At 40.0% G+C, this 23,806-nt stretch overlaps 1 protein-coding gene across 1 annotated transcript in view; it reads left to right on the top strand.

Moving 5' to 3' along the window:
- The window catches only part of ABTB2 (ankyrin repeat and BTB domain containing 2), a 1,083,316-nt gene that overhangs the window by 550,547 nt on the left and 508,963 nt on the right, over positions 1 to 23,806 (top strand). The gene's annotated exons all lie outside the window — the stretch shown is intronic.

Raw genomic sequence — 23,806 nt, 5'->3', positions numbered from 1 at the left:
AAATACGCTGTTTTGAACTTATGTATGCTGATCACAAAACAGTCACACTTTAGTTTTGAAGCCTGTGTGTATGTTTTATATATTTATTTTTACATTTGTTAATTAGATAGACAATATGGTCCAAAGGCCTATTTTTAGTTGTGTCTTGTCACACTGACAGACAGATAACAAGAACAAAGTAAAAATGAGTAACTGTTTCATATTCCAAAACTCTTAGTGCTTGAAATAGCGAGACTAAATATTGTAAATGTGGGCTTACATGTATGAAGTCTGAAATTGCTCTTTCTAAAAGTATACCTTTTTCTCTAAGGTATAGTGATCGTGAAATCAGTATGTATACGTTTGTGGTGAGAGGGGTTGCTCCCCACATCACATGGTGCAGTGGGGCTTGCCCACCTGCAAAAAGCAACTTTAAAGAAGAGTAGCGATGTTCAGCATCCGCTGCTCTCCTGTATTTTTGGACTGTTTTGTTCGTAATTCCAGAGTTTAGACTTTACAATAGGGAGTCAATTAGATGAAGTGAACTGTGACAAAACAAGATGAAAACTAACAGCCAGTTACATAGAATATGTATGTGCAGAGTTTCAAATTGTTTTACAGAAGTAGCCACAGAATGATTTTATGCGGCTTATATTTGCAGTTGAGTAACCAATATGAAGCCGAAAAGTAACACACATTATTTGGTTACATGTGAAGAAATTAATAATTACTATACACAAAACTACATACATACATGTATATACATATATACAAACCTACATACATACATGTATATACATATACATATACACAAACCTACATACATACATGTATACACATATACACAAACCTAAATACATACATGTATATACATATACACAAACCTACATACATACATGTATATACATATACACAAACCTACATACATACATGTATATACATATACACAAACCTACATACATACATGTATATACATGTACACAAACCTACATACATACATGTATATACATATATACAAACCTACATACATACATGTATATACATATACACAAACCTACATACATACATGTATATACATATACACAAACCTACATACATACATGTATATACATATACACAAACCTAAATACATACATGTATATACATATACACAAACCTACATACATACATGTATATACATATACACAAACCTACATACATACATGTATATACATATACACAAAACTAAATACATACATGTATATACATATACACAAACCTACATACATACATGTATATACATATACACAAACCTAAATACATACATGTATATACATATACACAAACCTACATACATACATGTATATACATATACACAAACCTACATACATACATGTATATACATATACACAAACCTACATACATACATGTATACACATATACACAAACCTAAATACATACATGTATATACATATACACAAACCTACATACATACATATATGCAAAACTAAATACATACATGTATATACATATACACAAACCTACATACATACATGTATATACATATACACAAACCTATATGGCCATCACTGAAAAAAACACTTAGTAATAGCAAAATCATTTATTGCAACAAAGAGATCACAGAACCCTGAGGAAAAGTATTTGTTTTTTCCCCTGTGAGTGTGCAGCCTTAAAGTTAACTTAATTAAGTTGCAAAGGTGTGAGGTGCAAAGGGTTTTCCTCCTTATAACAGCATTTGTTATTCTTTTAATAGCTCAATCCTCCAGCAGCTGAAGTCTGTATTATGATTAACCTTTATGTAATAATATAAAACGTCACCCTTCCTCTACCTCATCTCATTCCTTTTCGTTGCATTTTTCTATCTCAGCATGCTGTTCTGCCCTTTCCTACTTTCTTATCTACCTATTTCCTCCCCATTTATATGCTGAACACAGTTTCCACTGTGCTGTTCACACTCACGTTGTTCCTTCTGCTACCTGCAATACTCAGTTGTGCTGCCCTTTTATGCCAGCGGGCTGCTATCTGCAGGTACATGTCATTACGTTGACTCAGCAGTGCTAGTTTGCCTTAGTCTGACAAACATCACATCAGCCGTGCTGTGATACTGCGCCACCCAAACTGTAGCCTAGTACTTTTTATCCTGTTTTTAATACAATTTTCTGTTTTTTTTTTTCAGTCCATTGCTTATCATGCAATGATTATCCATTGCCTGGTAAATGTCTCATTAGCTTTGCAGTGAATCACACAACCACTTCCTTCAGTATTAGTGCTCATCACTTGTTATGAATCCTAGCGTAGTGATTAGAGAGAGACAGTGAACAATGAAATACTCTCCACTAACACAGTTTGCACACAGTGGGCCAGGAACAAATCTGACACCTTCAAATATTTTGTCTTTTGACAGCGCTGTGGGTTCCATAATTTAAAAATAGGTAGCTATGATTACATCACTGCCTTCATTCACTGAAGACTTGCACACCTACAGTAAGTATAAATATGCTTATTTATGCTCAATGCCTGTCTTTAATTTGGTTGCAGAGTAAAAGTCATCAACCAACACCATTATGTATTAGTAAATGGTGAGACTGCGTAGCTTTGGAGACAGGATGTTCACTTTTTGCCCAGCAGAGTGCAATCTCAGAGTTGGCAGATATAAATAATGGAGTGGTGGTGAAGCTGTTTGCATGGCCATAGAGAATAGAGGGAGACCTGCCCCTTCTTGAAATGCTTTTAAGTTTTTACAGGTTTTTACAGGTTATAGTTTCATAACTGGTGACATTATGTCCAAGACAGCATAAAACATGTCCAAATAAGCAGCAAGCACTAGTGTCAGACACCCTCCAAAACACATTTGTTTTCAGTTTCTACCTGTATATGTGCCTCATCCCTTTAGTGCTGGTCTGAAAGTAATTTATGCCAACATAGTAACATTATCCTCTGCTCTAACTAATCCAACCTGGCACTGGCAACAAATGTCATTAAATTCATCAAAGATGACAGCACATCAACTGCATTAAAACTAAAATATTGGCACTCAGCAGTTCTACTTAAGTGACTCCATTTTTTTAAAAAGTGACTAGCAGGCAGAAAAGTTTTCGTGGGTCTACTGGTGCTGGTAATGAATGATCTCTAAATAATTGATTTTCAGTGGTTATATTACACTGTCAGCCTGACCCATGGCATCTACTGAAAATGGTCAGTGGCCCAGCATAATAGATGGAAACAGCAGCCAGTGAAGGGTGAGAGGATTAAAACCTTAGTGACCAAACTGAGCAATGCTAAAACTGCATTTGAAGGTATGCAGGTGCAGGTGGTAGGAGAATATGTGGCGTAAGGATTTCAGGCATGCACAGAGTCAGCACTGGAGCTCTCTAAAAACAACTAGTGAGAAATAGCTTAGAAGAACAAGTGCCAAACAACTAAAGTTATAGATGTCTTTAAGCCTGACAGCCACATTACGAAGTACTGTAAATGAATGACTTTCCAAAATATTTTATATGTATTTATTCACAACATTGAATATATATATATATATATATATATATATATATATATATATATATATATATAAATTACTTTAGTAAAAATTAACACCTTAGAAGAATTCATAATTTCAAATGAACTCATAATTTCTACTCTGTTTTATGCCTTACAGAGGCTGATTCTGTCTTTAGCTGCTAGTAACAAGATCTTTTTATTCCATAACTGTATTTTTTAAACCTAACAAGCAGTGCATAGTTATAAGGAAATGAATATTCACACCCTAAGAGTTTATTAATAATCACAGATGCTGTTACTCATCTGCTAGTAACATGATTTGTTTATTCTAAGATCGTATTCCTTAGGCCTAACAAGCAGTTCATAGAGGAGAGGAAATTAATATTTAAATAGTCCATTAAATAGTCACAGTCAGCCATTCTGTGGTACTGTGGCTTTTTTTCAACCCTGCAAGCAGAAGTCTAGTAGTGTAGAGCTGTTAACAGGCTTCACCCTTGTTCAGGGTTTGATTCCCTTGCCTTCAGTTTTCCTGCTGCAATGACTGCATTACTCTAAGTCACTTAATCCAGCAGTACTTCTGGGCAAAGTCTGTTAAACGTCCCTAACGATCAATGTGCTACCTCAGTTAGCAAATACAAAAATAAGTAACAGATTTCTTGCTGTATATAATTACAAAGTGAGCATGAAAATGATTTATATGTTCTTCCTTTTAACAGTAAAGCGTAACCGTCACAATTTGCTTTTAATAAGAGGCTTCTACTGTCATAATCCGCTGGCTAAACTGAATGGGATTTCTCTCCATAGTAATACCAATGTTGGGGAGCAGTTCGTTTTGGGCAGTTTTTTCCACTTTTGTGTTTCACTGAACTAGGTGTTGGTTAAACATAAGAAGATAAATCCAAAGTAATAGAATCACCAACAGCTTCCATAGACAAACATTGACCTATATTGGATTCTAACTCAACTCTCTACCTTCAGTAGACAAGTACACTAAACTTCATGCAAAATGATCCGTAATTGTTAAAGGTGCCTTATTTTTCAAACCAAAGGGTGCCACAATAACAAATCTTCATATCTTCATTTTATTTCTGATCTGACACTGAGTAAGCAGTAATTTACATGCACCACTGCCTAATTTGTAAGCGTTAAGTGTCTTAACTGTCCTATAGCAGATTGTGAAGTATTTCAGTAGTTCTGTTTTATTCATATTTTGAAAGTTGTTCTCCAGTTCCTGAGAGTCCAAACTACATGGCAGCTTAAGATGAGTCTTGTATATCCTTGCTTGGTTATCTCCGAGTGCAAAAATGTATTCTGTTTTAAGAAGTTGCTGGAAAGGGGATTTCTCTTTCCTCAAGATGCACATTTTTGTTTCTTTATGATTAAGAAAGTCCATGCAGGAGGGGGTGAAATGAGCTTTGCCTTCCAGGTAAACACTAGATTTGACTTCTGCCTCACATTCAATATTTAGAATCCAGGCAGAGCTCAAGGTCTTGACATCTATAATTACAAAACAGAATCAAACTATTGGACGCTTGTAGAAATGCAGTTAACTTACAAAGGATGCAGAATGAACTATACGCCATAGGCCATGCCTTTTTCAGTAGATGTGCTTGTACCATAATTTTATGGGAAGATGAACAAGGGCAGCCCACTACAATAGCAGAGAAGAGATACAGAAATCTGTATGCCCATGCTTTATGGCCTTCTTCCTACTGATTCTGCGGTTTGCATTGCCACCAAATTTAGTGAGACAGCTTAACATGGAAACAAGGAAGAGACTGAAGATGAAAGCGGAACAGAGTAAGGTACCAACACCAGTAATGTCTCCCCATGGGAACACTGTTAATGACTTAAATGATTTTAGCAGGTACAGGCAGACAGCACTAAGCAATCACTCTGAGCAAACTCTTATTAAAAGATTTATATACTAAAGCTAAAAAAATACAGAAAAGCTTATCATGAAGACAATGTACATGTAATTTGCATATAAATCTTTCATGACAAATTATATCACAATAACCATCCAGATCTTGCAGATATATTAAATGTTCAAGCTACATTTCAAGGCAACATTTATATAAAAAAAATTATGAAAATATTCATGGAAAATAAAGCACAGGCACAAAACACATCTTCTAATTGACTTGAAGAGAAAGTATCACAAAAACAGAGTACATCATATAAGAACTGTGCATTTATAGTCTAGATGCACCATGTTTTACTGAAAAAAATAATTAACCCCAAAATAAATAAGTGACATTTAATCAAAATGCTAATGTTTACTCTTTGACTAATTTTGATTCTTACTCCATTTTGGTAAGTGTCATCAGAGTGAAAAAAAGTCTGTTCTCGTTTTAATAAGAAAACTGAGTAAGCATGTTATATGTAAATATCATATTAGTATTGAAAATTAATGAATACATTAAAATATGTTTAGACTTCTTGGAAAACAAATACATAAAGAGCTAAATTATAGGGTTTATAGATGGCTACCCATTTGGGTAGCTGGGTGTCTTCAAGGAACATATGAACAATTCTAAGCAAGTGACCACAGGGACCATAAGATGCCTAACTGTTTGCAAAGAGACACCCTTCAAAGTTCTTAACACCCTTTTCAGGCAATTAATAGTGGAACCTCCCAAATTGAGTAGGGCATGATAAATGTTCATCTAGCCATTTAATTATCAAAACTAGCCTTAAAGGTAGTCAAAGTAGCATTTTATTTGACATGTAGTGGTAACTCATTCCACAGGCTGGAAATACGTTGAGTTAGAAACCTAGTTTGTCAGTGTAGATAGTGCTGGTGGTTGTAGAGCCACTGGTTTTGAGAAGAAATAGGACATCAAGTCTTTGTCCCGTTTAATTTATCCAAGTCTTTTGGGCTTCTAATACCATGATGGGAATGGACCCCATTCCTAAGTCAAAGTATGAGTCAAGTTCATGAAATTAGTATTGTTTCAATCTTAGATGTTAGCCAGAAGTGCTCTTTGCAGCACATGCACTGTGCCCAACAATGACTCCTTCTGCAATTTTTTATGGAGTCACATGCATTGGTAACATATCTAAATACGATTGTAAACTCTTTTTTATAAAACCCGTTGCTCCTACTACTATTGGAACTGTATGGGTGTCCTTCTTTCACACTGCCCTTGTTTTTGCCTGCACATCCTGGTATTTTATGACTTTGTGTCACTCTGTACATAAGACACTACTGTCAGTGATCAATGCTACTTTTGTCTTCTTTTCATTGAGTACTGTATCTGGTTTTCTTGTATCTATTTTTTAACTGTTGGTAATGGGTGATCCCATGTGATATAAACATCATTTTCTATAATGCTTTGTGAATCATGTTTCCAGTGTTTTTCAGCAACTTCAGTATTATAATGTTTGCATAATCCTCAGTGCAACAGTCTTGCTACATTATTATGCCTTTCAGTATACGGTCCTTCTGCCATTAGTAATCACAACTAGTAACAAGATGTGCAACTGTTTCCAATTCTGCTTTACAAAAACATACCTTTCCATCTGTGTTGTCCATTTTCATTCTTCCTCAACTGTTGGGTTTGGATCCGAACCTCGGTTCCGACTCGGCCATTACTAAACTTGTGGTAACCAAAAAGCTCTCGATCTTCTCCCTTACCCATAATGCACTAACTCCTAACATACCCCAGACCTTGTTTGCTGATTTAGCTGAAGTGGCCTTTGCCAATGTGAATACATAATGAAACATAAATTTGTATATGTCCTACAGAAGAATTATATGTGGAGCTCAATCATAAAGGACAGTGGTGTGTCCTTACAATATCTCATTATTCAAGAAATTTGTCGAAACAAGGTTTGGGGGTTAGTGGGTGGGAAGTTAAGGAGGAATGAAAATGGACAACACAGATGGAACATTACGGTGAGTACACAACTTCTTTATCTGATGTTTTTCAATTTTCATTCTATCCTCAACTGTTGGGACAGAGACCCCAGCTACCTAAAATCCCAGGTGGACTCTAAGGAAGGATATTCCTGAACAGTTGAGGCAAAGGCTGCTCTCTCCCTTGAGACCAGATCTACATGATCGATAATGGTATGTGAACTTGCCCAGGTTGCAGCTGCACATGTGTCATCCATGAAAGCCCCAGAGAGAGACAAAGAAGTTGCCATGGAACTAGCTGAATGCACTCTTACAGGTTTAGTTAAGGTCAGACCCAACTTGTTATAGATAAAAGAAATACAATCCGTCAGCCATCTAGCTAGAGTTGCTTTTGTAACTGGCTTACCCAATTTCAAATCTGCAAAGGAAACAGACAATTGGTCTGTGTTCCTGATTTTTGTCCTATGTAAGTAAAAACTTAATTGTCTGTGAACATCCAGTAAATGTAATATACATTCACCTTTGTAAATTTAGGAAAGAATACTGGCAAATTAATGGATTGAATGATACTGGATTCGGGCATCACTTTGGGAAGAAAAGATGCATTGGTACATAATGCAACTCTATCTTTATGGCAAAGTCAATTAGGGAGATTTCAATGACAAAGCTTGAAGTTCTGAAATTCTTTTGGCTGAGGTAAAGGCCACTAGAAAGACAGTTTTCCAAGTCAGGAACTTAAGTTGACATTTAGCTGCTTGTTCAAAGGGGGAATGAATTAAGGCCTGCAGTACCAAGTTCAAATCCCATGGTGGAATATGATCTTTATATGGAGGTCGCAATAGAAGAGTGCCTCTTAAGAATGCTTTAAAAATTTTACAAGAGGCCACAGATGAATTTCCAAATCCAATATGAAAATTAAGATATTGCTGCTAATTGAATCTTAATGGTAGAGGAGCTCGCCCACTCATTAAAGATCAAAGCTAAAAATTCAAGGATGTAATGTATCGGAGCTGAAAAGGGATCAATATGTTTTTGTTGTGCCCAGCAAACAAAACTTTTCAATTTTCTTGTATAAAGCTTTCCTGTTGAAGGTTTATAGGAAGATAAAAGAATATGATGGACAGGGCAAGAGAGCATCAGTTCTCTGGCTGTTAACAGAAATGGAGAAACCATGCTGTTAGCTTGTGGTTTGAGATATCCGAATGGACCATATCTGTCAGATGTGACAGGAGATCTGGAATTGGATCCAAAATCCAAGGCTGGCAAAGAAGACGAGGCCACAAGAAGGGGAACCAAATCTGATGAAGCCAGTAAGGTGCAAGGAGGATAATTTTGCTCTTTAACCTGGTGGCTTTATGCAGGAATTTCTAGATTAGAGGAATTGGTGGGTAATCATAAAGTAGACTGGGGGGGGCAATCATGAAGTAGAGCTTCCCTCTGTGATTCCCCCTGATGGGGGATTAGGACAAAGTAGCTGCTGCATTTGTTGTTTAGGGAAGAAGCAAAACCATCACAGCAAGGCTGGCCCCATTGGAGGAAAACCATTTCTGCCACTTTCGTGTTGAGAAATCACTTGTGAGGTAGAAGAATGGACCTGCTCAATTTGTCTGCTATCACACTGGATTTCACTGGAATGTGCATTGCTGTGAGAAAGTGGTTGGATGAGATGACCCAGTGCCACACTCTTGAGTGCCACTCAACACAATGCATAAGATCTGGTCCCTTCTTATTTGTTGATGTACCAAACCACCAGCATATTGTCTCTTTGAATCACATTTGTCCCTAAAGAGGGAGAGTCTTGGAAGGCATGCAATGCTAAAAGCACGGCTGTCATCTCTAGGACATTGATATGCAAGTTGGCCTCTTCAGTGGACCAAGCGTCTTGGACTGTTCTCTCCAGAAAGTGCCTCCCCCACTGGGAAGCATCCATGGTCACAATGGCCTTGAGCTGAGGGAGAATGAAAGGATGAACTTATAGAATTTTATCTGAATGAGTCCACCACCTGAGGTATCACTTGCATGCTTGAGTGATTCTTATTTGTGTTGACATGTGTGACAGCCCTCCACCTCTGCACCAGTAATCAAGGAGCCTCAGTCCTCACTACTGACACCTGTGGGGACCATTCACTGGGAGGATAACAGATACACACACAGTATCACCTGATGCAGCTGTCTGCATCAATCACAATTTCCCTTAAGAGCACACAGGGAACACAGTCAGTCTGGGGCTGGTTTCGCCCTCTTTCTCCAGATCCCCAGTAAGACTCCCTGCTTGCACAGCTATAGAGTTGAGTTCTCAGTTGAGTGTCCAAGCCAAGACCTCCATTACCCTCTCTGTCCAACCAGTGCTTCGTGTCCCTGCCCAAGTAGCTGACACATACCCTCTTTGAGATTTGATTTACACACACACTCACCTGGGAAAGGCTGACATGGGTTTACTAGGTAGGCTCTTCCAAGGGTACCCAATATACTGATTGAAATTAATATAAATACAAATGGTAATTTGACCAAGAGCAGGGCTATTATGAGTGGCCCACACAGTGTCACCAAATAAATATGCAAGGACTCTCAAAACTTAAATATCTCTACAAAGATCAGCCACAATGAAAGGTTTAAATATGTTTAATAATAAATAATAAAAGAACAAGAAAGTACTAAGTATATATTCACAGTGACATCAGAGTTCAAATCAGAAGAAATATTTAAAATAACACTGAAGGACAGGCTCAGACAAATAAAGAAAAACAATATCTAAACTAAGTTTCATTATATTCCTGACTGAATCTAAGAAAATTGCTATTCCAATCCCTACATACTTAATAGAGCAAGGCAAATGATATGGTGAATGGTCCTTCTTGTTGTCAGGCCCAAGACAGAATACAAAATGCTCAGTCTCACTAAGAGACTTCTCAAAATATATCTAAAATATTACCTCTGGGATAGCTTGCAAAATGATATCTCTTCTGGTCATCTGACTTCTAGTTCCCATGCAAAACCTAATTGCTCGAAGCTGGCAGGACTTAGCACCTACCTGTAAAAATACATACACAAGGGCTTTTTGTTCAGATCTGTGGCAGGTGTTGAAAGTCATAAAACAATTGCATACCTCCACACTTCGAGGTTAGTAATTAGTTCACCTCAAAGACAATACAGAAAGCTTCCTGGTACAGACTTTGTGTCTCTGGCTGCATTGAAACCTGTGGGATAGCATATTTATGGCCTAGCCTATAAAGTGATTTAATTTCCGATATATTTTAAAGTTTGCTGGACTGAGGATAATATCCTGAGTTCAAGTTTCCTCTGTTAAATGTGTACATTTAAACAGTTACAATAGTGCATGTACATTTCTGTTTTCTCCAGTAGGGCACACTGTGGATACATTTCAAACACAAGCACTTTGCAACTGCCTTTTCAGCACAAATGTCTGTACAAATCAGTTTGATAGACACATGACATACAGTTCTAATATATTTGTAACACCAGTATCTTGTATAAATCAGTTTGATATTCAGAAATGACATATAATTATTTACAAAATTGCAGCTAGCTGTGCTGGCAGTACCTTCTCTTGTCACAACATGCTATCCACTAAAATATTGTCATATGAAATCTTGCTAGGGGAACTAAGATTATGGCAGCTGACACTGATCCCAAGGTTTGAAGTATCGAACTGGCTGCAATGTTGTTTCTGTGAATTATTCTCTTGACTTAGAATCTGATAGTCTATACTCTTGAGAGAGGAAGAGAACCTGTCACTGATTTCGTGTTGACGACTGTTCCTATGAATTTCAAAATTTGAGTCGGTTGTAGGTAAGACTTGTCATAATTTATGGTTATCCCCAGATGAAAACAAATCTGAAGTACCTGATCCCTTGCCCTGATTATCAGATGCCTGGTTGGGGCAGTAATGAGCCAGTCATCTAGATATAGAAATGCGTGGAATCCCTTCAGTCTCAAGTGAGCTACCACCAATGCCATGCAAGTATTTCTGCTTCTTGAACTGTTTTAAACTGTTTAAAGTTGTTTTTGCACCTGCACTTTTAAAGTTTGTCCTGTTTGTTGCATTTACCTGTTGAGGCTACACACTCAAGTGCGCTAGCCTGTGTTACATATGTATTACATTTTCCTGCTGTTTGTTGCAAAAAAGAAAAAAAACAAAAACATTATCCTTGTTTCCCGTCTTTCCTGACCTAGAGTAGTCCAAATACAGGCTTTGCTGTATTCTGAACTTTTGGAAAGTTCCTGTGTTGCCCATTTCCTTTCTTGGATAAAGGGAGGCTTCTTTGTTCACCAGTGGCAGTGGGGAGCTTAGAGTAGCCTATCTATCCCTGGAGGAGTGTTCCCAGCACAAGAATCTGGTAGTCTATTGACCGTTTTGGGCCAATTTCTAGCTCTTTCAAGTCCCCCGGTATAAAACCCGCTTTGGCACAGCTTGGCGCAATTTTGCACATAGCGCAGCATTGGGCAGCTCCGCTTAATTGGGTTTAAACCATTCTCGGCTCCACAAAGTCTGCTCTTCACTTTTTCCCTTAGAACTGATCTAGTTCTCATAATAAACACCCTATTCCTACTCTAAAGCCTGGCACTTGCTCACTAAAGCAATTATATAAGTCAGCACTAAAAAATTAAAAGCACTACACCCTCAAACTCCCCTTGAGTACCTTGTTCCCCATTGGCCCTTTTTTTCAATTATAAAGGAATTCCCAATACTATTCTAGCATGTCCAAAGGTCAGTTGTCAATCTCTTCTCCGGTCCAGCTGGTGAATCTGGGAATCTTGAGGCAATGTTACAACTGTCTCATGTACACAGACAACCCTCTCCTCCTCCCAACAAATTCCAACACATGTGAGAGAAGCAACCATATAGCCAAACTGGAGGCTAAGCTCTCTCAACTCAGTACTGGAGTAACCAGTCAGGAGGAGAAGGAAACCACACTCACTACAATTCCAGTCTCACATAGACCTACCATGACAGCAAACCAAACACTAAACACACAAAAACATACTCGGAGGCTCTAAAGAAAAATCTGCCTAAGCAGCAGAGACCTCCAAAGCAGACACCCAAGCAACCGCTACCCCAAAACAAAACATGTGCAACACATTGCTCACAAAGCCAGTGTGCCAAACAGTCACAGCCCTTAAGGCTAAACAACACACCTGATACACTTGTAATAGGTGACTCTATCATCAGGCACACTGACGTCCCACTCACCATGCTGAACAAGGAGAAGGTCACGTTGAGCTGCGTGTCGGGCACTAGGATCCGCCACATAACACAAGCACTCAGGTCACTCCAAGGCAAGTACAAATATGACTCAGTCATTGTCCATGCTGGTGTGAATGACCTGAGACGTACCTCCCTGGACTACATGAAAAGAGACATAGAGGAGCTCTCTGAGCATGTAGCCCAGGCCGGTATGACCCTGACCTTGAGTAGCATGTTACCCTCACCAAGAATGATGCCACAATATGAAGACAAGATGATCAATTTCAACAATTGGCTTAAGTATTGGTGTCATTCAAAGGGGATCCAATGCCTGTCAGCCTGGGATGACATGCTCGACAAGCCACGATGCTTCGCTAGGGACGGCTTGCACCTGTCACCCCTGGGCTTTCGGATATTGGCAAAGGCTCTTGCCACCCCCATAGTGCCTTTTTTAGGCAAGGCTGAAAAGACAAACCCACCTCCATAGGTATCACAAGGGATAAGAAACTAAGAGTAATGCTACTCAACGCCAGAAGTCTAAACCTCAAGATGCATGCACTCGAAACTCTCCTTAGCATGGAGAACACTGATATCTGTGCAGTAACAGAAACCTGGTTCAAGGCTCCCGAGAGCACCCCAGCACTACCAGGTTATACCTCATACCATGCTTTTCGGCCCCAAAACGTGGACCGAACAACACAAAAGGAGGGGGAGTAACAATATTCGTCAAAGATACCCACACCTCCAGGTTGGTGGCACAGCACGAAGCATCAGAGACTATCCATGTGCAACTAACAGTGGGTAAAACTGCCTTCCAGTTTATAGCCTGCTACAGACCACCCTCCCAAACCCAGGAACCCCACTCGGCCTTCCTGAGAACACTGAAAATGTGAAGGTCTCTCCAAACACCATTATATTGGGCGACTTCAACTACCCAAACATAGACTGGGAGCATTACTCTAGCTCCAACACCCTAGCCCAAAGGTTCCTAGAATTTATAAACTCAAATGCTATGGAACAACTTGTTACCACTCCCACAAGAGGGGAAAACATACTGGACCTGATCATCACCAACATAGTGGCTCTATGCTCCAGACCAGAAGTGTATCCCTCACTGGTAAGATCAGACCATAAACTAATCTCACTGGATATTCACATCCCGACCCCACCCCCTGCCCAGAAAACCACAGTGAAAAACTTCTGTAAAGCAAATTTCACACTCTTCAAAACCCAAGTGGAATCCTTCAAAGCCCCTGGGCCTGTGGAAAATACGGCCCAGACCACAGAATCCTTTATAAACGCATTCTATGAACACCTTCAGGAATGCATGGATCATTCAATCCCAAATAAAACCAAGACCCAATCCTCCAAAGGCAGGAGTCCTGTCTGGTGGACCCCAGCCATAAACAAACTATACAATAGAAGGAGGAAGCTACCACATGATAGAGCAAAATCCCAAAAAGGGAAGGCATCTCTGATCAGTATTAGCAAAAAACTACGGGCACTCATAAAATCATCTAAGGCCAGCTTCGAGAGAAAAATTGCACAGGACACTAAGGATAATCACAAGGCTTTCTTTAGTTATGTTAGAAACCTGGGTGGGAATTCCCAGATATGCTCAGAATTAGTCCAAAATGACAAAAAATACACGGAACCAACAGACATTGCCAACATCCTAGCTGACAGGTTCAGCGCAAACTTCTCCCCCCCCTCCCCACCAAAAGGGCAAATATCTATCCCAGCAGAGTGCTGCCCCCCTGACATCTCAGATGCTCAGGTAAGAGCCGCCCTCTCCAAACCAAAAAAACATAGCATCAATGGGACCAGATGGTGTCCCGGGCTGCGTCCTACATGAACTCCAAGAAGAGCTAAACCCAAACATAAAACTACTGTTCAATCTCAGCCTTACTACAGGATATGTACCCAAAGAGTGGCGAACAGCAACAGTGGTCCCTCTCCACAAAGGTGGTGCCTCAACGGATCCTGGAAACTATCGCCCCATAAGACTGACTAGCTTGGTCTGCAAAGCTATGGAAAGGATCATCATAGACCTCATAAATAAAGATATTGGGGACCTACAGACACTGGATCCTACCCAGTTCGGCTTTGTTAAGGGCAGATCTTGCCTCTTAAACCTGGTCGATTTCTTTGAAACAGTCACCAAGGCCATTGACGATGGGAAGGTGGTCCACACAGCCTACCTGGACCTCGCAAAAGCCTTCGATACAATACCTCACTCAGGCATTATAGATAAGCTCACCAGCTTAAATATAAACCCCTATATCACTAGATGGGTTGCAAACTGGCTCAAGAACAGAACCCATATGGTTAGAATTGCTGGAGCCATGTCAGACTCCAAACCAGTTACAAGTGGCATCCCACAAGGTTCAGTCCTGGGACCTTTCTTGTTTGGTATATATTTCTCGGAGGTACAGGCCAACACAGAAGGACTTTGGCTGACCAAGTTCGCAGATGACTGCAAACTAGGCGCCATAATCGACTCTCCAGCCAACACAAGCATCCTACAAAAGGGCCTCATAGAAACAGACAACTGGTGCCAGAGCCATGGCCTCAAGCTAAACGCCAAAAAGTGTATAGTCATCCCCTTTGGCAAAAACAAAGTGCCCACACATTACCACATAGGTGGTAATCCATTAAGTATGGAAGAAGTAATTAGGGACCTGGGGGCCCAAGTTGATAGCAATCTCTCATTTGAAAACCACGTGGCCAAAGTTGTTAGAAAAACATTTTATATAGCCTACCTAATCATGAAGGGATTCACATCTAGATCAGGGGAGGTCATCGTGCCTCTTTACTCATCCCTCATCAGGCCCATAATTGAGTACAATGCCCCTTTTAGGATGTACCTTAACAGACACTTGCAGCAACTGGAAAGACCCCAAAAGTACCTCATCAAGAGGATCAAAGGGCTCAAACAGATGCCATATGCTGCCCGGTTAAAGAAACTCCAGCTTTACTCAGTGGTATACCGCCTGCTCAGAGGCGATCTGTGCCTGATGTATAAAGCCATTTCCAACCTGGAATTAATGGACATGCTGCACCTCAGACAATCCAAATCCCATCGAGCTAAGTGCTCGAGAGACTTGAACCTCAGCACTGAAATAAATAGGACATGCTGGAGGGACAGATTCATAACCCAGAGGCTCCATTCACTCTGGAATAAAATCCCAGTCCAGGTTAGGCAGAGTCCCTCATTGACTCTCTTCAAGAGGAATCTTGATTAGTGGATGGGAGATTGTAGGTTTACCCTGGGTATCACTTCTGTGTCTCTGTTAGAGGCACAGTATACTAACCTCGAAAAAAGGCATAGCAAAATTCATTTGAAATGGGTGGCGAAAGCCAAACACACTCTGGCTAGGCTTATAAATGCCCTAGAGCAGATAGCCTAGTATGAACCTATGAACCTATAAACACTCTGGGGCCTGTAGTGAGGCCAAAGGGCAGTGCTCTGAACTGATGATGACTGGCTCCCAGCTGGAAGTGTAAATACCTTATGGATTGTCTGTTCATCTTTATGTGATAGTACACTTTCTGAAGCTCTATAGAGCACATCCAATCATCTTTGCCCAAGAATGGGAGAATGGACTGAACCATGACCATCTGAAACTCTGTATGTCGAACTGACTTGTTCAATATGCTGAGATCCAAAATTGGTTTCCAGCCCCCCTATTTTCTTTGGCACTAAAAAGAATCTTGAATAAGATCTGCATTCTGCCTGGTCTGGCAGTACTTCTTGGATGACTTTTTTTTCTAGCAGCTTTTATAGGTTCATAGGTTCATAGGTTCGTACTAGGCTATCTGCCCTAAGGCATTTATAAGCCTAGCCAGAGTGTATGTGGCTTACACCACCCCTTAGGATGAGAATACTATGCCCTTTTAGGGTTTAGTTTACTATGCCTCTGTCTAGTAGTGACACAGAGATGACCCCCGGGGTAAACCTACGATCTCCCATCCACTCGTCGAGATTTCTCTGGAATAGAGTCAGTGAGGGGCTCTGCCTAACATGGACTGGGATTCTGTTCCAGAGTGTAGGGAGCCTCTGGGTTATGAATCTGTCCCTCCAGCACGTCCTATTTATTTCTGTGTTGAGGTTTAAGTCACTTGTTCTCATGGCTCTGATGGATTTGGATTTTCTGAGGTGGAGCATGTCCATTAATTCAGGACAAGGCCTTGTACGTCAGGCACAGATCACCTCTGAGTAGGCGGTATGCAACTGAATAGAGCTGGAGTTTTTTCAGTCGGGCAGCATATGACATATGTTTAAGACCCTTTATCCCCTTGGTGAGGAACTTTTGGGGTCTTTCCAACTGCTGCAGGTGTCGGGTGAGATACATCCCAAATGGGGCATTGTACTCAATCATTGGCCTGATAAGAGAAGAGTACAGGGGCACAATGACCTCTCTTGATCTAGATGTGAAACCCTTCATGATAAGGTGGGCAATATAGAAGGTCTTCCTAACCACTTTGGCAATGTGAGTGTCAAATGAGAGGTTACTGTCAACCTGGGTCCCTAGGTCCCTGATTACCTCTTCCATACTTAATGGATTACTACCTATGTGGTAATTTGTCGGTACCTTGTTTTTCCCAAAGGGTATGACTATACATTTTTTGGCGTTCAGCTTAAGGCCATGGCTCTTTCACCAATTATCCATTTCTATGAGGCCTCTCTGAAGGATGTTTGTGTCCGCTGGAGTATCAGTTATGGCGCCCAGTTTGCAGTCATCTGCGAACTTTGTCAGCCACAATCCTCCTATGTTTTCCTGTACTTCGGAAAAATAAATGCCGAACAAGAGGGGTCCCAGGACTGAGCCCTGTGGGACACCGCTTGTGACTGGCTTAGAGTCTGACATAGCTCCAGCAACTCTGACCCTGTGGGTTCTGTCCTTGAACCAGTTTGCAATCCATCTTGTGACATATGGGTTTACATTTAAGCTGGTGAGTTTGTCTATGATGCCCGAGTGGGGTATTGTGTCAAAGGCTTTTGCAAGGTCAAGGTAGGCTGTGTGAACTGCCTTACCCTCATGAATGGCCTTAGTGACTGTTTCAAAAAAGTCGACCAAGTTCAAAAGGCAGGATCTGCCCTTGACAAAGCCAAATTGAGTAGGATCCAATGTCTGTAGGACCCCAATGTCTTTTGTATTTGTAATGTGGCTGCTTTCCTCTGACTGGGTGGAGCACTGGGAATTTTGCATACAGTTGGAGTGGAAGGAAGAAGGGAATTATATAACCTCTGGAAATAATCCTCTGTACACAAGTAGCTCTTATGTCTAACCAGGCTCTCTGGTGCAGGGATAATTGACCCCTGTTTGCCTCCAGAAGTGGACAATTGGGCCTCCTTTCAGGAGTGCTGGTAGGGTGTATCAGAGAAAGAATCTGTGGATGCATGGTTTTGAGGGCCTGATCTACCACAGGAATGTCATCATCCATTAGAGTTCCTCTCTCTGCCCCTAGGGGAAATTTCTCCACATGTGTCTTGGAAAGTACCTTGGGACTTCCTGAAACACATTTTCCAACCACCTCATTATTTCCTAGAAAAGGATTGTTGAGGAATGGAAAAACATATGCCCATTGCAAGGAAGATCTTTCCATCCTTCTCACACCTGGATAATGTATCCTTCACATTTGGGCCAAACAATGAACTGCCATCTAAGGGAGCACTGATGAACGAGGACTTGAAGGGCTGCGCAAAATCACATAAGCGTATCTAAGCATGCCTCTTAATGGATATGCCTGAACCCACTGCCCTTGAGGCACCTTCACTTGATGTGAAATAAGCCTCATGGATGAATTCAAAATGGAATGGAGGGTAGCCAACTGGGAGGCCACAGATGATTGGGCCTCAACAAAAACAGTCCCTGAATGGGATTTTGAAAGTTCTTTGATTGAGTCCCTTTGTAGCCTAGTAAAATTTGTCAAATAGTTCAGTGACCTAAGAGCGAAGGTCATTGAAGCATAGACACATTTCCCAAACCTGTCCATTGCTCAAGACTCCCTGTTGTGGGGATGAACAGAGGAACTGTGTGAGGCAAGTTCCTTTTTGGTGACTGCTGTCATGACCATGGCATCCAGGGGCAGCCCATTACTCCAAAATTCCTTCCTAACAGGTGGATCCAGAATCCAATCTGGCCTCTTAGGGATTAGCTAAACTGAGTCAGGCTCTTTCAGTGCCCACTGAGAGACCAAATCAATGAGCTCATCAGCATGCAGAATAACCTAGGAGGTAGATGGGCCAACTCCAAAGGCCTCCAGAAATACTCATTCCTCCATTGTAGGGTTGCTGGGGGTCCATGCACCTCTCTGCTTAAGGATCTCAAGGATGTCTCCAAATGAGATGTCTTCCAGAGGTGATCATGGGGACACTTCACCCTCATTGAAATCCATATCCTCAGTGACTGACTCTTGTGGAGAGTCCAGGTGCCTCGTCTTGCACTTTCTTTGCCTAGGGAATTCCTTGGTGGGATGTTCCAGGGAAGTTTTGGAAGAGATTGTGAAACCCTGCTGGGTGGTCTGTGGGTCTCAAGTTAGGTGTCCCTGTGGTGTAGAATACTGAGGCTCCAAGCCCACAGACATCTGGGAACTAGATTGAAGATCCAAAGGGGCTGGATTCGTCAGTCCTGCTGGAGCAGAAAACACCCTCTTCATTACCTCAAAATCAGACTGCTCTGGACAGAAGAAAGACCTCAGCACTGAGAAGGCAGGCTTCTGGACTGCTGTCTCCTCCCACCCTGAAAGCAATCTCCCCTTGGTGGAAGTCAGAGCTGAGCTATCCAGTGCTGAAGCAGCAACATGCAGAGATGGCTTTGAAACCTTCAGAGTTAACTCCAATGCCTCGGATCCAACAAGGAAGCTATGACTCAAAGGATCATCCAGATCCAAAGATGTCAGAGCTGGTGCACTCAAAGTTAGCTTTGAGTCCGAAGATAAAGTTATCTTTAGATCCAAGCTAAATGGACCCAGAAGATTCAAATCCAGGGACTCTGAAGCAACCAAAGGGATCACAGAAGGAGTAAGAAGTGATGGTGTGGTAGATGGATGGGCCTCCTGAACCAAGGGGGTAGGAGCCGGTAAAACGCCCATATGGATCTGTGCCAAGAGAAACTTCCTTATCATTCTGTCCACATCTTCGTCAGTCAAACTCCTGGACAAATGAAATGAGGCAAGGGAAGGTGACTTTGATTGGCATCTTTCCAAAAAAGGAGATGGGACCCTGGAAGGCATGGGATCATAAGAAGGGGAATATCTGGTCCTTGGAGTAATAGTCAGACCCAAAGCAGTTGGATCAGTAGGTTTCTTTAGGATCCAAGGACATAAGCTCCACTAGCTTCTTCTTTTTCAGATCTGAAGGGGAAAAGCTTTGAGATATTCTTGGATCAAATGTTGATCTCTTCCTTGATGGCTGTGAAGATGGAGTCGAGAAAGTGGAAGGCTTAAGAGACTTTGACATGGACTCCTTAACTTTAATTTTGGGGGAATGAGGCCCAGCGATAGCTTCAGCAAAACAAGATGACAATAAACCTTTGACGATAAGTTTATTTTTCCTATCCACATGAGCCCTGGAGTTAAAATCATCACACATGGAACAATTCTCCTGAAGATGTTACAAGCCTAAACAATATACATAAAGAGTATGGGTGGTTGAAAAAGGCAATTTGTCCCTATATTTCAGACACTTTTTAAAACTGGAAGATCCTTTCTCAGACATGTCAGTGACAATAAGAAAATAACAGTAGTACAGAGTAAGATATTTTATATATATATATATATATATATATATATATATAAAGAAAAAGAAAAGAAAGAATACAAACAATGGTATTAGTGCCACTCTAGTGAGTACAAGAGACAGAAAATAGGGAAAAACTACCAAAAAAAGAGTTACAATACCATAAAAGGGTAAGGAAATAATATATAATGAGAAATTTAAGAAATTTAAAGAGAAGAAACTGCACTTATCTGAATGAAACTCAAGAGCTAAGGCTGACCGTGTCTTTTTGCAAAAAGGGACAAACAAGATCTGGGGTATATTAAGGGTTGATGCATTATGGGCAAGGGAGAAGCTTGAGAGCTTTTTGGTTACCACGAGCTTTAGTAATGGCCGAGTCTGATTCGAGGTTTGGATCTGAATCCAACAGTTGGGGATAGAATGAAAATTGATAACATCAGACCATACATTCATCTGTTTCTCCCACATGTTCAATAGACTTTGCAAACCAATGTGTACATAGTCCACTATCTTGGGCCGCCAATATTAACCTTTCATCTTTTGGTATAAATTCACATCTCCTTAACCATTCCTGCATTTTATCCTGATCAACATGAGGTTGTTCCAAGAGTTTTCTATGCTTGCAACTATATTTATGCATTTGCCACATTTCTTGCCTTTGCATCTGAACCTTCATCTTATATTCTTTTTGTTTTGTTTTTTGGCACATTCAGTTGCTGCCGGGTTTTATCTACTTCTGGTTTGATTTCTGTCCCACTTGATACTAATATGCTTCTGCTAAACTAAGCAGGGAACTCATTTTCCTGAAGTTTTAAAACTTTCACTATGTTTGGGACTTGTGAGGTCAGCAGATATGTATGCAGTCCTACAATTGCAGATCTATATATATAATCAATTTCTAGGAGGCTTATACCTCTGTCATAATGGGGAATATATAGTTTTGGTATGATTGGATTTTTATAAATCATTTGATGAACATGAAGTGTCCTTCTTGTTTTCCTGTCTAACCTATACAGCACCTTTTGGGGCCAATCAATCACTCCAAAACTGTATGTTAGGACAGGAAGAGCAAATTGGTTTATAGCTTGGACTTTGTTCCTAAATTTAAGAATTTTAAAATATTCTGCACAAAGTTTTATTCAGATTTGTCCATGTTTTATTGTTTATTCTTCACCAGTTCCCAAATCTTTTACATCCCTCTTGCTCAAGTTTTTTTATACTGCATTCCTGTCCCAAACTGATGTTTTCTTGGTGCTGCAGTTTTCCTGCTTTAAAGGTTGCTTTTGTACATTTATGAAGACCAAATAACATTCTTGTATCATCTGAAAAAGTTTTAACCACTTGCAGTTGTGCTTTCAGTTCCTCATTTGATGAACTATACAGTTTTAAACTGTCCTTTATGGCTCGAAAAGTGATACGGGATACGTTGGAGCAGCCAGTGGACTGAACAAATTCCTATGGTATCAGTCAGGAAAAAGTAGCGATGTTTATCTGCATTTTAAATTATTTTAATACAAGCTGCTCTTCAGCAACATACTGATTTATTCTGATTTTCCACAATAGTGTAAGTGTGGACTATTTTATGCTCTTTTTTTCTAAATTCCTTTGTTAATAACTACACATTAGTATACCTGCTACTCTTACTGTTTTCTTCATAGTAGCTACAAATATGAACCCTCAGACTATGTAAACAATGCCATCAGACATTAACATTTCCTGTGACTCACTGCAGATGCCTGGGAAACTCTTTATGGTCAAAAGCATGGTTTTATTATACTGACAATACAATTTTCAATGATATTAAATTGTAAGGTCATAATATGTTTCACTAACTGAAACAAAGAATAAATATGTTGGGAACGGACATATCCAGATGCAGAAAAAAGACCTTTGGTCTGCCGCGTCTATAGAAGCATACCTCTCAGTTCTCCCTGAATTTGACTTTTCCTTCCTAATCCTTCCTTTACCACCCTCGACAGCAGAAGATGTTTGGGATAGCTTTACAAGATTTCCGATATCTACTGCTGGAGTCTGTGCTGTTCTCCCTGTAGAACAGCGCTGCTGAAGTCCTTGAGAAGAGACCACAGAGTTCTACTACTGGTTCACCCAGAATGTTCTATTACTGTGGGGTGGAGCTGACTGTCAGAATCCTGTGCCTTATTCCAATAAATTCCTTTGAACTATTTCTGACTTCTTTCTAGTCATCTTGCCATCTGTCTATCTGTCTGCATATCTTCATACCTTCCTCTCAAAAATGGTAACATATCTCACAATTAGTTTGTTGCATTTCATCCTGCTTCTAACTTCACAAGTAAAAGACTCGGAGGCTGGATTTTATACCCTACTCCTACATACCTGAGAAACAGTTCATGTATGTAGAACTTTATTCCTTGAGCCTGACCACATGTATGTCTACCTTGGGCTGAAAGAAAGGACCACATGTATCATAAGGAGCTTATGGCATCCATAATTCAGGTGGCCTTACTTAATCTATATTTTGTACATACACATACACCTATAATTAAATAAATACGAGTATATGTACATATACATATACATATGTACATGTGTAAAGCACAAAACAATTTTGACTGCCTGCTATTTGTGAAGACTAGACCGTGCCTTGGTACTCCTTTTTACCTTTATGTATATATGTACATGTGTGTGTGTGTGTGTGTGTGTATGCTCAGTTTCTGCTAATATTTTGTGTTCTAGATATTTTTTGTCAGTGTTTGACTATCAGAATTTTCAACATTAGATCAGTTTCAGTGAACACCATATGTGTGTGTGTGTGTGTGTGTGTGTGTGTGTGAGAGTATACACACACACACACACACACACACACATATATATCTATATATATATATATATATATATATATATATATATATATATATATATATGGGAACACTTTATAAGCTCGAAACACTGAAATCTCGAAATTCAGTTTCTCGAGTTCATAAAGTGGAAGAATTGGAAGATCACAACCCCAAAAGCGTGAAATTCAAAATCTCGAATGTGGAAGATTTTGCATTAGCGGTTCTGGTGTTGCACTTTGTTCGTGGATTCAGGTAAGTGTTTATGTTTAAGGTTGTTGGGTATGGACTGTAGTGTGTGTTAGAGTGTGTTGTTACTGTGATGTGTGTGTAGAAGAAGAATGTAGTTTGTATGGTGGTGTTTTGTGTCTGTGTGTATGTAGTGTGACCCTGGATTTAGAATATTTAAGTGGGGGGGGTGTGGGGTGCATATCATAAAGGTATTTGTGTGTGCTTATTTAGTTCTGTGAGTGTGTGTTGTAATGGTGTTTGAAAGTGTTGGGAGTTTGAATTTCGCTGTTTTGAGGTTTCGGGATTTAAGGCTTCGTGATTGTGTAGTTTCGGATATTTGGATTTTCTACTTTATAGGCTCAAGATTCTGCAATTCGAGATTTCAGAAGTTCAAGCTTATAAAGTGAATCCATAGATATATATATATATATATATATATATATATATATATATATATATATATATATATA

This window comes from Protopterus annectens, chromosome 9.part0 (assembly GCF_019279795.1).
Source record: "Protopterus annectens isolate FY-2018-M chromosome 9.part0, PAN1.0, whole genome shotgun sequence".
In the NCBI taxonomy this organism is placed as follows: domain Eukaryota; kingdom Metazoa; phylum Chordata; order Ceratodontiformes; family Protopteridae; genus Protopterus; species Protopterus annectens.
The sequence above is the reverse complement of the archived record's forward strand: the minus strand, read 5'-3'. Positions and strand labels throughout refer to the sequence as shown.